Raw genomic sequence first — 10,663 nt, 5'->3', positions numbered from 1 at the left:
GCCGTAGCATGGATGATAGAAATGCCGCCGTACAATCTTGAGGCCATGGGCCTCAAACATGGTGAACGATAATGAATAAGGATAGTAAGAAGAGAAGAATGGATAGATACGGAAGATGCTTGGATGAAAGGTTGATCCCAAGAGGCTCCCATTTATAGAAAGGGAGGCAGCGTAACTGACAGCGTTGTTATCTCCCTCGAAAGACGTAACATTAGGCGCATTTAATGTGTCCTTTGGAGCTAAACTGGCGGTGACATTATGGCTTTGAAAAATGAGAAACTGTAATGCTTTAAATGATCCTAGAGAAGTGAAACGACGGGATGTTTTGGTAGTCACAGAGGCTTGCTTCATCGGTATGACGTCATCGCGGGAAGTCCGAAGAGTCGGATGTCAAAATCATTTCTTATCGCTCCTCTCTAAGAAACGTGGGGACTATCTATATACGGTGAAATCGGAGCGTCCAATTTCTCGTCATTGAGGCACCTCAGAAGACCATCTCGAAGTCTTGATGCTACAAGGCTATGTTCGAGTTTCCTCTCTCGAGGTTCATCGACTCCCGATCTTGGGACAACGTTGACCACGGTCATGGTAGAAATGGGGAGTTCCCAAGGCACATGGCTAGGACTGACAGGGCCTAGTGGACTACCCTAACCCTTAATCAGGATGTCATATAGCTGCCCATCTCTGCTTCTTTGTCATTAATGTATTTTGTACTATGTTGGGATTCTCCTCCAATATAAAGGGGATCCTTTTCATTTTGTAAACCTCTGTTGCTTCAGTTGCTCCACACGAAATATACAAGAACTTTCTCTTTGCTCTCTAACATATTCTCTTGATATTATTGCTTTCATTCATTGTCTTCATATTTGTTCATCATTTATTGCTTATCATTGTCTATAAAGAGCCTCTTTTAATTTTATTATAATTGTTAGCCATATTTCGACTACCTATGATAGCTCCCAGTCGAGCCCCGCTTGAAGCCCTCAAATCGACAAGCTCGAGGCCCCGATTGTTAACCTATCGGTTTGGTTATCATCTTGTTCCTAACTCTTATCCCGTTTTTAAGTCTCACACATAGCATCAACTGCTTAACAACTAGCATAAAAATAGATCACGTATTTTTAGAGTCTCATAATCTAATTTAATTGTTATTATCATTTTCATGGTAAACAAGTTGATTTTCATCTCTTTAGCTCATGTTCTAACACTTCTGCAAGCAAGCACATTTTATTTGTTTTTGGGAATACCTTTAAGCAATTTTAGTCTAAAACGAAAGTAAAAGAGCATAAATAGGTAGTCAAAATCCCTACTTATTATGAGGCTTGTGCAAGGGGGGAAGCAGGTAAGATCCTCTTTCAAAAGCAAGAAAATTATAAGCACTATCAGGATGATGGAACTGGTCAATATGGATCTTTGTAGACCAATGAGAACATTGAGTAGAAGTGGTAAGAGATATGTTATGATGTTTGTTGATGATTACTATTTGTTTACTTGGACATTATTTTTAACATCTAAAGATGAAGCATTTGACATGTTCCCTTCTTTTGTTAGAAAAACTCAAAAACAACTAGGTAATCAACTTGCATCAATTTGGTCTGATAATGGTACTGAATTTGAAAATGCTAAATTTGCTGAATTTTGTGATGAGCATGGCATAAATCATAACTTTTCTGCTCCTAGGACTCCACAAAAAAAGGGGTAGTTGAAATAAAGAATACGACATTGGAAGAAATGGCTCGGACTATGCTTCTTTCAAGTAAATTGCCTCATAGCTTCTGGGCAGAAGCTGTTAATGCTGCTTGCTACATCATAAATAGCTACATAACCAGACCTCTTGTTGAGAAGACTCCCTATGAGTTACTTAAAGGGAGAAAGCCAAATATTAGGGCATTTGGATGCAATTGCTTTATGCACAATAATGGTAAAGAATCCCTTGGTAAGTTTGATCGCAGAAGTGATGATGGAGTATTCTTGCAATATTCCTCCCATAGTAAAGCTTATAAGATTTATAACAAAAGAACTATATATGTAGAAAAAAGTGTACTTGTTATTTTTTATGAAACTAACATTCTTTCTGAGAGACAAGAACAAGATGATGAAGCAATTAGACTGGTAAAAAACTCAAATAAAACTACAGCCCAGACTAAAGCTGCACCAGCGGAAGGAATAGGTGATGGAACAAGTCCTTCCACCCAGGGTAACCTATCAGGGGGAACTGAATAGAGAGGAACTGATCCTCAAACCTCGAGGAAACCTGTCCATGAATATATTCCTCAACAACAAAACTAGGAATGAACATCCAAAAAAATTGACACTCATACTGCAATATCCATAACATTGGATTTGGATGAACCTAGTTCATCTGTTGCTAAGAAAATTTATAGGGCAATGATTGGATCTTTGTTATAGCTTATTGCTAGTAGACCAGACATTGTTTGCAGTGTAGGCCTTTGTACTAGATTTTAGGAAAATCCAAAGGAGTTCCACTTGAAGGCTGTCAAGAGGATCTTGAGATACTTAAAAGGCACAACTCATTTTTGTTTATGGTATCCAAAAGGTAGTAATTTTGATTTATTGGGATATGATAATATTGATTATGCAAGTTTTCTAGTGGATAGAAAAATCACTTCAGGTATAGCACACTTTCTTGGCTTATGTCTTGTGTCTTGGGCCACGAAAAAGCAAAATTTTGTGGCTTTATCTACTGCTGAAGGTGAGTATGCAGTTGCTGCCTCATGTTGTTCTCAATTGTTATGGATTAAATAATAATTAATGGACTTTGTAATTGATGTAGGTTGTATCCATATCTTTTGTGACAATACTAGTGCAATTAGTATGACCAAGAACCCAGTTCATCACAAAAGAATTAAGCACATAGATATTACACATCCTTTTCTTAGGGATAATTTATAAAAAGATTTGATCACTGTGGAATTCTTTACTACTATTAAGCAAATAGCTGACATCTCCACAAAAGCTTTGAGTAGAGATCACTTTGAAAGGAAGAGGTTAGAATTAGGAATGATTAAGATAACCTAAAAGGAATCGGTTCTAACTCTATAATTGGCTAGATAATTTGCGATTTTTGTAAATAATTAGATTAGATAGTGCTCAGTCTCATGCTTTTATTAGTATCTCTTGTGCCATGTGCTAAAATGTCTCACTGATATGCAATGATATTATCTTTATTTTCTTGGAAAAAATCTGTCTTACATAAGAGAACTTTCAGTGAAGAACCTGGTTCATCGAGCTTATAAGGTATATATTCTACATTCCACATAATTTGAAATAACTATTTATGGATCATGAACTGAAAAGAGTACCACTTTATCCCAAACTCCTTTTGTACTAATCATTTATGAACAAACCCGTTTCACCCCTAAACCCACGCGCCATAATTGCCGAGTTTTTTGGGAAAGAGTTCGATGCCTCTTCAAACTGAAACTCCCAAGATGGAAAGACTTCTAACCTCCAAAACGTTGTTGCTACACACTCAACCTTTTCCATTTTTACATTGATTTGACCTTACCCTCTTATCTCAATTTTTTTTGAAAGATCAAAATCTCCAAAACCTCAAAACTCTCTCTATTTATCTCAAGTTTCTGAACTGATCAAATGGAAACACCTATAAGAATCCCAAAAACTTTGAAAACCCTTCCTCACCACCCAATGAACCTTCACCCACACTTTCAACCACCCAAACCCCCAAGAAAAAACATATCAAAATAATTGTATGAAAATAGTAGAAAGCAAAGAACAAGCCAAGAAATTGAATGAGAAGCTACAAGCTTGTAAAGCAGAAGAACCATAAAATTTTGATGATTTGGTCTGTGATAAATGGGGAAAATCAGTTTCTTCTAAAACTGAATAGGTAACCTCTAAGTTTCCCACCTCTGAGTTTAGTTCTAAAATTGTAGAAAATCTTGAGAAATGGTTTGTTTTGGTTGGGTCTATGGCTGGTATTGAAAGGGAAATATTGTTATTGAAGACACTGGTGGTAAAAACGAAAAATAAAAATAAAAATAAAAAGAGACCAAGAGTGTTGAAATATATGTGAGGGGAAAGGGAGAAGAAAGAGTGGCTAGATCTCTTTCACCCACTATTGTTGGTTTGACTGAAGAAGACGGAGCAATGATTATATTAAGTGAAGAGATTAGTGATAATAAGGATATTATGCATGAAAGTGTGGGGATAGAATCATTTGAGACAGATGTTGGTTCTAGTGATAGAAGTGAAGTAAATATGCTGGTTAGGTTAAGGAAACGAATTCATGAACTAGTTCCTTCTCTTCCTAAAATAGACAAGAGTCCCGGTCTGCTGCAAAAGGTGTCAGATTGTTACAATCAAAAGAAGAAGAGCAAAGTTGGAAAGACTACATGAAAGGGCATGGGTGACACTAAGAGAAAGAGTGCTCCTTCATCCCTATAGCAACTCCTAACATAAGAGGAAGAACTACAAAGAGCTAGAAGAAGCATAGTGAGGCCAATGTAAAAAGGGCCTTTGCTGAGAATGACAAGAAAATCACTTGAAAAAAAGGCTGGTAAGCCAAGTGGAGTAGTCCAGATTGAGGAGATCAACCTGGTCCTTGAAGACGAATATGAGGATATGAAAGTACCCACACCCAGTGCCAAAAAGAGAAAGACTTCTCAAAAGAATTCTCGAGAAACAGAGGCTGAGGTTGAGGGCTCAATTGTGTCTAAAAGAGCTAGGTCTGGCAAAAGAAGCAAGAAGGCTCAAATAGCAGAAGAAAATGGCTAAGGATGCTGAGATTGAAAGGCTGAACTAGAGGTTGAGAAAGACTCTCTCAAGTGTGAGCTTGCTAAGTAAAAGAAGAAGAATGATGATATTCTTCAAGATACGCTGAAGCTGCTCCAAGCCAAGAACCAAGAACCTGGTCCTTCCTAGCCCTAAATCCTTCCTAAGCCTATATTGTAACCAGTAACCCAAGTGGGATGTTTTTTAATTTTGCTTTTGGTTCAGTGCTTTTATTTCCTTTTATGCCTTGTGGAAGAATCATATCAATAATATCCATTGCCTTTGCTATAATTGTTTGTTGATATTACTTGGATGACTATTATCCTTATATTGATAAAGAGAAAATTGAATCCATGATTGTATTTGAAGTAGTCCAAGTGGCCATGAGTGATATCTGCAAAAATATGGTTACTTAATTTAATTATGCAACTTTTCAATGATGCCAAAATAGGGAAGATAAGGTGTTTTTGCCTTGGATTGTGATGTTTATAACCTAATGAACCCGGTCCTTGATGATTTGTGACTTTAAATGGAAAAGTGTTATAACACTGTCTTTGATGTTGAGCTAAGTTGAAATAGGTTCCATACTTATGCAAAGCACAGAGTTTGTCATCATCAAAAAGGAGAAATTTGTTAACCTAAGGGGTTTTGGTTTTGATGATTGACAGAGGAACATATGCATGCACCAGGTTCATGGACAGTGTACACATGTGACGGACAAAATCAAACAAAAGACATTCACGTGAAAGTAATAAGTATAAGTGGTTATATCTGATAATCCCTGAAGAAAAATGTTGCATATTTGATAAGGAGTAGGGGTCCTTACTTGAAGAGAAATCTATCCAAGATAAGAGAATAGTTAGAAGTTGAAGTTGACTAGAACACTTCCACCAAGGAAGAGTAAAGCATTAGAACTCTAGTTAATCTTTATTTATTAACTCTCTCTCTCTCTCTCTCTCTCTATATATATATATATATATATATATATATCAATTTTGTTCTCTTTTATAGGTGACGCACAAACATTGAAGTTAAACGTGAGTTGAGAGCAAAATAGCAAGGCATTTTGCAAGCAATTCCTGTGTGATTCAAGTGTGCAAACCTGAAGCTACATGAATCGGATAGAAGAACCGGTTCCAAGTGTCTGTCTTTTATTATTGTTCAATTGTAGTAGAACTTTTGAGTTGTACCTTTCAGCTTTATCTAGAAGCATTTGTACTAGGTACTCTTAGTATTGTATTCAAGTTAGAGTTAACTTGAAGTTGTCGCAACAACTAGAGGCTGGTTGCCACAAAGGGTTAGAGTTAATCCTTAGGTTTACAAGAGTTTGTAAACGTTATTTTGGCTCGGTGATTTAGTGAAATGTTGGCAAAACTCCTACTAGGTAGTAGGTTGTGATTTTTTCACCTTTTGAGCTGTGTGTTTTTCATGTAAAAATACTTGTGTTATTTTCTTCCTACATTTACTATTCTGTAATAATTGTATAAGAAACACATAGAAGTATCAAGTCTTTCTATTATTTGTGCACGCGAAAAATTCGACATCGCACAAATCATCCCTCCTCTTGTGTGGTATTGAAGTATTAAACATCACTTATGTCCCATTTTATCTGACAGTATTTGATTTTAAGATGTTAATTTTATATACTGTACTTATTAGTAATTGTTTAACTTGAAAAATAATTTAAGTCAAAGAAATTAAATAAAATAATTCTGGTTTCTAACAATCGATTTACTTCACTTTTCCAAATATAATTGAGGAAGAATAATAACATTAAAGAAATAAATTGGGAGAATAAAGGAAATAGAAATTTTATTGATGATTGCAGCTTTTCCTAGAATGAAAGCAATAATTTTCTCATATAAGAAAATAGTAAGATAATTCTATGATTGACAATATGAAATTTCGATGGGGGTACATGTTTAGATAGTAGCGCCACTCGTAATTGTTTACTTTATTAAGCTCCTGTCTGTTACTTCTATTTATTGCATTAATTGCCCATTATGTGATTGATTTGTAACATTTGGTATAATAGTAGCTTGCATGTAATCAGGGATTGACTGATCTTTTCCTTATTTGTAGTTGTTAATGACTTTAATTATCATCCCTGTGGCTATTGATCTCCTATGCTTAACAGCGAGGCTAACAAGCACAGTACATACTTGAACAACCCCGAGGGTATTGTTTATACTTTCTGAACACATCATTCTTCCTTATCGCATTAACTCCCATGACACGTGTCATTACAACATAAATCTACGTGGCAATTTTATTTTCCACCAATATAGTAATGGGTCAAAATTAGTTTGATCCCCAATTTTGTCTTAAAAATCAAACTCCTCCTCTAACATTAAACAATAGACATTCTGCTCCTTCGAAGTTAATTGTATTTTTAAAATTCCTATTTTACCCTCAATCTTACCAACCTTGGTCTATAATTTTTTTATATTTCTTAATATCATAATATTTTTCTTGATCTATGTTATATATCATTAGTGAAAATAATTTATTTGTGAAAATTAAAATATTAGAATAAAAGATCTTATAATAATATCTAATTTATTCAAATATTAGATAATTTTTTTATTGCTTGCCTGACGGCAACGTTGGGCGCCATCATGACCTATGGTGGGAATTGGGTCATGGCACTGGTTGAGCTGAGAGAACAGGTTTATGAACCAGTTCATTCTCATGTTGAAAGTAGAACGGAGCTTGTGAATGATCTTTTATAGAAGGTGTCTGATAGTTATAATTCCAAGAAAAAATAAGAGTAAATGTGGAGAGACTCCTGTACAGGGTGTAAGTAGAACTAAAAGAAAGGTTTCTTATTTTATTCTTAGGTAACCTCCCACAAGAGGAAGAATTACAACATTCCAGGAGAATCAGAATGAGGTTATTTGATACGCTGCTGAGAAAGGGAAAAAAGGCTGGTGACCGAGTAAAATGGTCCAGATTGAGGAAGTGGGCCTGGTTCTGATGATGAGGGTGTGGAAGTCCCTACCCCCATTGCAATAAAGAGAAAAGCTTCTCAAAAGAAGTCTCAAGAAACAGAGGCTAAAGTAGATGCCTCAATCATTTCTAAGATAACTAAGTCTGCCAAGAAGGGTAAGAAGGCTCAAACAGCGGAAGAAAAAAGTGAAGGAGAAACTAATTATGAGGAGGACAAGAAATTGAGGTTGCAGAAAAGAACCATTATGGAAGGGAGACTTTTTTAGGATATTGAGGAAGAAGGAACGGTTAAGTTGTTGGAAGAGTTGAAGATGCTGGGCTAGAAAGACATGGCTCTTCTAGTTGAAGGTAGGTTGGCTAGGACTAAAATTGTCGAGTTCCTTGTCAATTGTGAAGTGAATGAGGGGATAGTCACTAGTAAAGTTAAGGCTATCAAGATCAGCTTTGATAACAAAGAGCTTGGGGAATCCTGAATATACCTATTGTGTGGTACAATGGCTACACCAAGCTAAAATCGCCTTTTCTAGATGACCTTCCCACTTCTCTGAAAGTTACCAGAAAGCTTGATAATGAGGAAAAGGATAAAAAACCTAGGGTTGTATAACCCATCTCACAAAGTGCTCTTTGAGTTTGTGAATAGGGTGGTTCTTCCCATTAAAAAAAAAAGGTGTCAGGAAAACTTCATGGACTTGGTCCATATGGAATTGCTAGACCTTGGGAAGCAGATCAATTAATCACGATATATGATCTATATTATTCATAGGGTTGTTAATGGGACAAATACTCAAGTTATTCCATATGGCTTCATCTGATATTCGAATTGTTCAAGGTTTCTCTGAAGAAATGAGACATCTACAATAGCGAGGATTACTTTGGGGCTATGACATTAGCATATTGTGGCTATCAAGTTCAGGTTGCCCCAAAGATCCTGGTTCATCTAAGGGTTACCGAGAATAGCAAGGTTAGGGTATTGGAGCAATAAAGCAAGGTAAAGGATCCTAAGATCAAGAGGCTCCAGGAAAAGCTTGTTGAAGTAGAAGTTGAGAGGGGTTCTCAAAACTACTTCTAGCCAAGAACTAAGAACATGTCCTTCCCAACCTTATAGCCTTCATATTTCCCTTTATGTTTTCTAGTAGGATACTATTTATTAATGATAATCACTATTTTTCTCAAACTGTATGGTAGTGAAAATCTTAGATGGCTAATATCCTTAGACTAATGATAGAGAAATTTTGATCTATGATTGCATTTCCAGTAGCCCTTGTGTCCATGAGTAATATTTGCTAAAATTTGGTTATTTAACTGAACTATGAAGCTTTTTGATGATGTCAAAAGGGAGAAAATAGATTGTGATTTTTCTTAGAACTGTGATGTTTATAATTGTAACGACCCGACTGGTCGTTTTGAGCATTTTTACTTCACTCAGTAGTTTACAGGCATGAGTAACTCCGTATGATGTATTTTAACTTATGTGAATTGCCGGTTTTGGTTTTTAGGTTATTCGGGATTGATTTGGAAGAATGATTCTCAACTAGGAAGCTTTAAATTATAAAGAATTGACCAAGTTCGACACTTTAGTATTTTAACCTCGGATTCGATTTTTGATGGTTTCGTTAGCTTTGTTGGGCGATTTTGGACTTAGGAGCGCGTTCAGATTGTGATTTGGAGGCCCATAGTAGAATTAGCCTTGAAATGACAAAAATTGGAATTTTGAAAAGTTTGTCGGGGAGTGGACTTTTTGATATCGGGGTCGGATTTCAATTTTGGAAGTTAAAACAGGTCCTTAATGCCAAATGTGACTAGTGAGAAAAATTTGAGGTCAATCAGATGTGATTGTGTAGGTTTCATCATCGGTTGCGGAAGTTTAAAGTTTCAAAGTTCATTGATTTTGAATTGAGGTGTGATTCATCGTTTTGATGTTGTTATGTGTGTTTTGAGGCCTCGAGTAGGTCCGCGTTATGTTATGGGACTTGTTTGTATATTTGGACGGGGCCCCAAGGGGCTCGGGCGTGTTTCGGATTGATTTCGGGCTATTCTCCTTCATTTTGGCACTATTGTGTTCTGCTGGCTGGTGTCTCGGTCTTTCATTGCGTTCGCGTGGCAAGTGTCGCAAATGCGTAGTGTACTTTCATGGCAGAAGTATTTCTTCATCGTGTTCGCGAATATTGATCTACATTCGCGTAGAGTTAGGGAAAGTCTTGTTCGTGTACGCGTATGAGGGATCGCGGATGTGTAAGGTTGAGCTGGAAGTTGGAGCTGGAGGCCATCTTCATCGTGTTCATGTAGTTGGAGCCACGTCCGCGAAGGTCCGAGACAGTTGTGAGTCGCATTATCAAGGTGTTTACCGCGAATTCAAAGTGTATTATGGTGGAAGATTGTTTTGTTCATCGCGAACGCGATGTTATTGCCACATTCACGTAAGAGGATGCCTGTGGAGATTATAAAGTACTCTATTTCGAGGGTTTCGGGAATTTTTATATTTTGGGAGTTATGGAGCTCGGATTGAGATGATTATTGAAGCAATTTTTATCTTATGAACTGGGGTAAGTGTTCTCTACTCGTTTTTGATTATATTTCACGAATCTATCTTCAATTTTAGAGTTTGCTTGATGAATTTTAAAGAGGAAATTGGGGGTTTTGGCCTAAAGTTTCATAATGTGAAGTTTTAAGATTTAAACACCGATTTGAAGTTAGATTTGAGTGAAACTAGTATGGTTTGACTCGTAATTGAATGGGTTGTTGGGTTTTATGAGTTTTGTCGGGTTCCGAGGTGCGGGTCCAGGTGTGACTTTTGGCCGGTTTTGGATTTTCATTAAGGATTCGATCTTTATCATTTGGAATTGCTTCCTTGGAATTTATTTGACATATTTGAGTTGCTTTTGGCTAGTTTCGAGCTGTTCGGAGGTTGCTACGCGTGTAATAGCATTTTTGGAGCATCGTTTGGCATGTTCGGTATTGG

The sequence above is a fragment of the Nicotiana sylvestris genome, chromosome 11 (assembly GCF_000393655.2).
Source record: "Nicotiana sylvestris chromosome 11, ASM39365v2, whole genome shotgun sequence".
Taxonomy (NCBI): domain Eukaryota; kingdom Viridiplantae; phylum Streptophyta; class Magnoliopsida; order Solanales; family Solanaceae; genus Nicotiana; species Nicotiana sylvestris.
This window is presented reverse-complemented; position numbering follows the sequence as displayed.